This window comes from Seriola lalandi, unplaced genomic scaffold (assembly GCF_002814215.2).
Source record: "Seriola lalandi dorsalis isolate HSWRI2012SDOR001 ecotype SW California unplaced genomic scaffold, Sedor1 jcf7180002054312, whole genome shotgun sequence".
In the NCBI taxonomy this organism is placed as follows: domain Eukaryota; kingdom Metazoa; phylum Chordata; class Actinopteri; order Carangiformes; family Carangidae; genus Seriola; species Seriola lalandi.
In genome coordinates this window covers 392,979-401,329 of record NW_019524865.1, presented here as the reverse complement: position 1 = coordinate 401,329, position 8,351 = coordinate 392,979, and the positions used below count along the sequence as shown (strand labels likewise).

The 8,351-nt window shown below is 40.7% G+C and overlaps 1 protein-coding gene across 2 annotated transcripts in view; it reads right to left on the bottom strand.

Annotated features, from left to right (window-relative positions):
* LOC111655257 (vitamin D3 receptor A) overlaps nt 1-8,351 on the bottom strand; it is a 65,334-nt gene that overhangs the window by 55,509 nt on the left and 1,474 nt on the right. The window lies entirely within an intron of this gene.

Below are 8,351 nucleotides of genomic sequence, written 5' to 3'. Positions count from 1 at the left end.
TGGGGGGGGTGGGGTACTGACGCTCAGGAGGAGGGCATGATGACACATTAACCAAAAGGAGGAGCAGGAGTTTGGACTCTGTTTTAATAATCATGCAGCCCCCAAACACACACACACACACACACACACATATATACTGCTTGGGTTTAAGGCCCGACTAGACAGACAAGTGCAAGACGAGCAAAGGAGGTGCGAAAGGAGACAAGAGAGAGAAGGTAAAGAGAACGAGAGGAACTACTGAGGTACAAATTAATTTTTATCATTAAACAAAAAAAAAGTAACAAAAAATTTTTTTTAATTAAACCTATTTTAAATGAATGCATTGCGACTTTAACCTCTTGAACGCTACATTCCCATCTAATTTCCCCTGAAGTCCTTTCAGACTCACAACAATCATCTGATATTATCACACACACAATTGTTCACAATTGCAGACTGACTGGAAATTTTAATCCCTCCTTTAAGGCTTCGTCACGACACAATGAATTAATCAATGATACCAAGACATCAAGAATGTCAAATCTGTGATATGAAGCATTATTTTATTTGCACGACTTCAGAATCTGTGATAAGTGGGTTTGATTTATAAATTAGTTGTTTTTTGGGGTTTTTTGAGATGATGAACAGTGATAGATAGAGCCATAAGAATACTTACTTAGCCTTAAGTAAGTCTTTCCGTCTCAATTTCTATTTTTATCAGATTTCCAGGGAGGATAACCAAACCAGGTTTCAGGAAGCCAATTTGTAATTCTACCGACTTTAAGACCAATTATAAATCCAAAACCAGACATAAAGCTGTCAAAACTAATTTGTCTACAGTACATGATGAAACAAATACAAATGAACAGTATGAGTAAAAATATGAGAGGTTGTTAACAGATCTGCCACAGTTTGGTTAAAGTAGTTTTGAGTGTTTTAAAGTGCCAAGGAGTTTGCACAATGAGGACATGACTGATTTCAAGTTCAAGTACTGGTGCTGGTGCTCCCAGTTAGTCTGGGTCCCTGTTAGTGGATGTGTTGAGGGACAAGAAGTCCTGCTGTGCTCAGTAAAGTCAGTAAAGACTTCTGGAAACAGACCGTAAAAAAGTATTTTCACAGTAACAATAACACCTGTGATTACATGGTGAAAAGGGGATTCTTCATGTTTGTATTCAGATTTCATATAAAGCCACATTAATATTGTCGGACTATTGTTAGTCTACGTAGATCAAAACATCACATGCTAACAATATACACGAGAGTGTGTGTGTGTGTGTGTGTGTGTGTGTGTGTGTGTGTGTGAAAGAGAGAGGGAGCAAGAGGGAAAGTGTTATAGCTCTGAGCCAAAAACATGCTTTGTCCTGTCGTGTAGGCTTTGGCCTGGGTGTGGATGTGTGTGTGTGTGTGTGTGTGTATGTGTATGTATGTGTGTATGTGTGTGTGTGTGTGTGTGTGTGTGTGTGTGTGTGTACACGTGTCAAAAAGATGCAGGCAGAGAGAAGACATGAGAGAAAGACAAGAGAGGCATGATATATTTACACCAATAGTAATAAAAACTATTGACGTAAACCACATTTAGTGTGTCAGTGTATATGTGTGTGTGTGTGTGTGTGTAGCCGGGTGCCTGGTCATCCGCAACACTTTTGGATGACTAATTGTCCCACAAACAGGATGAGAGGGGTGGAGCCTGCTGTGGGGGGCCTGTTGAGTTACAACCAATCCCCCTCAGTGGGCTTGTCTCTCCCTCTCTGTGCTACAGTAGCATCAGGAAAGAGAAAATGAGGAATGGAGAGGAAAAAAAAAAAAAAAAGGTTGGGAAGGAGGGTTAGCAGCTCACTGAAAGCCCCTTACACTGGGCCTCAACAGACAGACACAGAAAGAGTGAGCAAGAAGGAGACAGAAGCTGAATCTCATTTGCAAATGTTTCCTCCTCGCTCTGTGGCAATACCCTGAAATATCCAGAAACGCTAGAACCCCCCTTTTTGGAGAATAATATTAAAAAAGGATGACACGTGATGTCACAAGATGATGTTATTTCCTATTTTTTGAAGTGTGTGGAAACGAGGAAACCGCTCGCCTGTCTCTCTCCAAAGTCTGAAAATAAAGCTCCCAAATTAACAACATGTATCTTCCTCGTCAGATCCACATACAAACAAACATTTTGGTTTCGTTTTGGTTTGAAACCAATTTGTGGTTTTAGTGGGAGTTTCGTGCTGGAACTTTTTCCCTGGGCACATTTCTTTGAAATGAATGTATGTGCTCTCCAAACTATGAGACAATCTAAGTGTCAAAATGCTACAGCTCCATCCGGACTTATCGTTACTTATCATCATCTAATCATAAAAGATTACATGTCATCTCATATTGTTACAAAATGCAGATCAGATGGAGTCACCGAATCACACAGGCCCCACCTCTCGTGCTGGACTTGAAGTTACAGTTTGGGAACCGTTGAAGAACCGTATTACTCTGCAGATCAGCTGTTTGAGTCAGACAGAGCATGCACCTTTAAACCGGAAGCGCAGGTAAGCCGAATCGACATCTTTGTAATAAAAAAAAAAAAAAAAAAGGGGGAGAGCGGGCATGGTGGGACAGACGGCGACACCGTTCATGTTACTTCACGCCTTCCAGAACGCCAACGTGGTATTTTTCCCGCTTTGTTTGGCATGATGGAGGCTCTTCTCAACAGCAATATAGGGGGTTCACACATATCCACACACACTTTATACTTCTATCTTTCTGAGGACACTCATTGACACAATGCATTCCCCAGCCCCTCATCCTTAAACCTTAACCATCAGAACTAAATGCCCAACTCTAACCCTAACTTAAACCTATCTCTAACCTGAATCCTAAAACTAAGTCTTAACCCTCAAACAGACATTTGAAGTCGTGACGACCAGCCAAAATGTCCCCACTCCCCAAGGTCTATAACTCAAACTGGTCCTCACAAAGATTGAAGTACAAGTACACACACACACACACACTCTTCAAGGTTTAATGAGTGGCTGCACTAATGAGCAAGCCGTGCTTTTAGTGTGGCAGTAAAACACATTCAACTTAAGTCTCACATCAGTCTAATTAAAAAGCCCCAGTTTAAATCAATGGAAACTGAGTCCATTTATCCACACAGAAGGCAGTGATGGTTATAATAGACTTTTGGCTGCTTAAGGAAATATCTTTAGCCTGGAGTTTGGTAGTCTGATTCCAATTAAGCCAAATCAAAGTCGATGAATGAGCAGAGCATTTTAGGAAACACGGGCAGACTTTGATTGCTTCTTGTTAAAAAAAGCCCGTGTCTGTGTGACATGAGAAAATGCTGGGGTTTCTGCTTGTTTTCGTTACAGTCAAAACTCAAGGCCACGGCTATTCCATCATGTCATACAGCACAAACTGGGTGAATAAAATGCGACCGGGTTGTTTCCAACCTGTGAACACACTTCTAATTGGATTTCTCTCACTGGGAGACATAAGGTGACAAACTTTCCTGACTTCTACAGAACATTTCAATCATCTATATATATATTTTTTTCTTTTTCACTTCTCCTGGACCACTGAAGAATATTTAAATTTAAATAACTAACATACATGTCATTATATTTCAGCCTCATCAGTATTCAAAGCACAAAATGTGATGCAAATAATGAACTTCTGAAAGAGTAATTTGCCTAGCATCAGGGGTGGCAAGGGAGCTGGTGATGTGGGGCACAGTGTCCTACACTGCATGACAAACCCACACATCTGCTCCAGTCTTTGCTTGGTCACTTCAAACATGCTGTCTATAGCATCTTACCTGTGTTTACAGAGGTGTCATGCAGCTTTATTTTATCAATTTAGCGCTTGGCATTCAGTATGTTGCCAAGCTCAGATTTGCCGTCTCGAGTTACCTCCGCAAAAGTCAGACTGACGGTGATTTTAGTCTCTTGTTAAGCATTTAAGCCGTTCTTGGACCACGTTAAGCCCCGCGTGGCCCTGCTGAAAGAGAAGTGGGCCTACGCTTTATCTTAAGTCAGTCTGACAGGTCAAATGGATGCTGATGAACACTATATGAACGGCTAACTGGTTTTAGATCTGTGCCTGAAGGGACAGCTTCGTCGCCATGGCAAATATTCAGCAGACTTACAGCCAATTCAATTTGTATAGATTTGGTTGAATTGATTATGGGAAGGAGTAGGGAAATAAGAAATCCGTGTATTTGAAGTTTCACTATCCTCAGGTGCATTGCATGGATTAATGAAACCCTAGAATTACTGTGTGTGTTAAATATATTGTTCAAAGCCAAAGTGCATAAATACAACACACAGGTTTATCCCATTTTCAACCCATCCCATCACGCATTCTTTAAAACTACATGAAATAAAAATAATAATATTGAAGAAAAACATTTGAATAAGAAATAAACTGCCTAAAACGCCATGCAACAATGCCGGGGTAGTACACTCCATCTTCATGGGCACACCATTAACCAATCCCGTCAGTATTCGCGTCACGTAAACCTACCCTAGACCACAACACGTTGCGCGAACCCTGTGATCTCTAGGGTCTATATACCACTTTTTTTACCACCACCAAGTCATTCAGATGTTGAACCCTGAGAACTTGAAATTCTGTAAGCACTACTCGTATTATATCCTGTGACCTTAGACTGTGAGGCGAGCCGCTATTGACGTTAACTCGCCAAGCCCCTTAGGGGCTTCAAAACGAGGCCTAATCACACCAGCCACAACACCAGAGCCTTCACTACATTTACGTTGTAGCTACACAACTACCTCTCATAAGGAATCCATTAGCCCCTGTTTAGCACATTCACATTAAGGGAGGGAGGAGGGTAGAGAGAGACTGTGGCTGTAGGAATAAAGGAATTAAAAATAATAAATAAAAATAAAAGATTAATTTCAAAAAGAATGTTTCTTTTCCCCTCTCTATTGCCGAGTTATTCCACACAACAGAGATTCGACCTCTGACCAGTTCGTGACATTTTGCTATCGCTTGCACCTGGTGTCTGGTAGGTCTATGCTTGGGGAAAAAACCTCCACCACACAGGGGGTGATGTGTTTTGTTTGACAGAAGTAGAAGAGAAACTGGTTAGTACGAAGGCCGGTTTAACAGACGAGGGAAAATTCATGACAGAGTGGGAAGCTGTTTGAGTGGCTACATCAAATTTATCTCTACGAGTCTGTAATTGTACAACATAGTGGGTTATACCTTCTTTGTAAAAGGGTATGAAGTACAAAATAAATCCTAGATGGACAATACTATTGCTCTCTGTTGAGATGAGTTCTGTAGCTTGGAGAAAGTAGAGAGAGGCTTGTGAAAAATAAAGTCTTTCAGATTTAGTAGCTGTTATTTCAATGTGTCAGACACATATTTAACCAACATTTGGGTTAATACAAGTATCAGATCGGACGCAGTATCCGAGATGCTCAATATTAAAGAATTAAGATCGGGATTGGAGCCAAGAAAACTTGGTCTGGGTATCCCTTAACATTACCAGTTGTTTTAAAACATCCTTCAGCTAAGCCTGAGCCTCTATCTGTGACAACGTATTGTTACAAGGGATCATCTAAATCTGAGATGATCATCACAGACTAAACTGGAATCAGTAGCCAAATATTGTCTGAACTTTGAAAACTCCCAACTACAGTGTTGACTCAGGACACGGCCGAGCCACACCAGCATCACAGTTTGCCAGATATAAATAAATCACTGCCTGACAACAACATACCTTGTCATCTATCTGCTCAAATCTAGCATGTTCCCATCAATACAATTGTCAAAACTGTATTCTATGTCTCATGGAAAGGTTGTGCACACTCCGCACCCAAATCCTACACCTGCTGCTTAAGGGAGAGACTGACCAGTAGCAATGACCTTGTGATATCGCTAAACACTGTAGATTAGGCCGTTTGTAGTCAATGTAAGTCACTAAGAAGAAATGCTTTATGGTTATATTGGATTGCTATAACATTTTTGCATTACTTTTAAGAGGAAATGGGTAGTGGAGAGAGAAAAAAAAAACATGTTTTCTCCATTACCAATTTCTCAGTCGATTTGATTCTCTGGTTTAACTTCTGAAATTGCTGCTTCATTTTATCTTATGCAATAGTAAACAGATTTTTTTTGGACAAAAAAAAAAAGAAGAAGCTATTTCTACAGACCAAGCAAATAATCAATTTATTGACTTTAAATAATCTGTAGTGAAAATAATTGTTAGTGGCAGTCCTATTAGCCTCCTAATTGAAATAATCAACATCATCAAGGATCATAAACAAAAATATTCTCCTACTCTCGCTGCTCCATCAGGTTTTGATAAAACCACATTTTACAAAACCTAAACTCTCTATCTACATCAGGGTAAAGACTCGCCTTGTGTATGACAACACGTCTCATTTTAAATGTCTGCTTCCTAAGATCACTTTCAACAAGTAGGATGAAGGAAACAGTCTTAACAGTCTAACAATTGTTGGATCTGCGTTGTAATGAGACGTCACTGCAAACATCACTTTTTGCAAAAGCAAATAAGAAGCAGCTCTGACTTTAAACCCCATGAACTCAACAAAGACACTGGAAAATTTTAACTCATGGCAGCAAAGTCTGTGAGTGTGCAGACCTGTTGGTGCAAATGTGTGAAAGTGAGAGAGTGTGTACACGCGCACAAATGCACACAAGTAATCCATATTGCTTGGAATTCGCTTATGTTTCAAAATAGTGTGCTGCACCTTGAGGCCCCCATGCATCTGTTATCATTTTACAACCTGCCTGTAACTCAGCAGAATACAAACCTCCTGAGCACAATGTGCTCCACTAAGCACCTCATTACAGAAAAGGGCCCTTTGTATCCCACTGAGGTAATAGGTGGGTGGAGGGTACCTTTAGATGAAGGAATCAACACAGCAAAGTGACACAGTTATTGTCCTTTTCATTACAAAAACCTCTCAATTTCCAGCTTTTTCCGGACTCACAGAACTGTGATGAACTGTACGTCGCCTCAATGGATCCAGCGCCTAATGTACTGTATCCCTCTGAGCTGCCAATATGAAACCATGCACAAGGTTTTGGCCCAGCAGCAGTGGGAGGTAAGTGGTCAGTGAATCATGTTATTGCAGGTTGTAGCATGTGTGTTTACTCACAATGTAGGAGAGCAGCAACCCTGTAAAAAAAAAAAAAATCACAACGCGCTAAAACGAGGCAGAAACAAGCAAACATACAAATAGTGCAACATAATCACAGCGCTCAATGTGTTCTTCAAAAGGATAACACAACAACTCTCTGATCTCATGGTTGTCATTGCGTCAAATCTACCGAGGGTACATTGTCTTTCATGATATTCAGCGGAGTCAACACCACAAAAAAAAAAAAAAAAAAAGAGAGGCTGGAACAGTCCCTGTAATTCCAGTGCAACGCTACAAACAGAGCAACACAGCTTCAGTGTTTTTACATACAATACTGCAAAGAAAAAGTCCAAATATAAAATCTAGCTTTTTTAATCGAAAAGCTACAAACCAATATTTCAATAAGATTTAAATAATAATCAATTTCATTCTTAAAAACAGGACTGAAGGTTTTGTTTAAACTTCAGCCTCAAACAAAAATAATACTTGGATGAGAGACTAGATTTAAAGCAAATCCACACAAATTAGTCTAAATTATGAACATAAAAACAAAAAATAATGCCTTCTATAATGGATGCTGCTGTAGAATATAATATAGCATGGGACAAAATAAGTTAACTTTTTCCACATACTGTGCTGTCCACTTCTGTGTATGCTTCCGTAGAGTCAGATCACAACAACAACAACAAAAACAAAAACAACAACAACATTTTATCAAACTGAAACTGAAGTCTACCCATGTCCATTCTGCTCCACTCAGCTCCATGCTAATCTGTCCCTTTGTCCTCCCCGCCTAAGAGGAGCAGCCTCTCCTCCACACCAGCCACTGACAACCTCCAGGAACGATGACAGACACCGCCGCCGTGCAACAAATGCCCGCCTGCCGGTTTATAAAACACACGTTAATGTAAACCAGAGTAATACCCTCAATTTCGGTTTGTTTCACTATCGGTGCTTTTGGATTTGCAGGGATTTGCGCACTGGCCCTGCTGCAGGCAGGCAAGCAGGCAGACATACACATGTGGAATGTGGAGGGAAGCACCCGCCTATAACAATAACACCACACACACAAAACACAACCGGGACGAGGCTGGTGTGGAAGTTTGCTGAAATGCGAAATGAATCTGCAATGTGAAATGCCATGAGGCCTCCACGCACGTAAACACCGTATATAGCGAGGAAACAAAGAGGGGAGGGGGGTGGTGGTGGTGGTAGTGATGGTGGTGTTGTGTGTATGTGTGTGTGTGTGTGTGTGTGTGC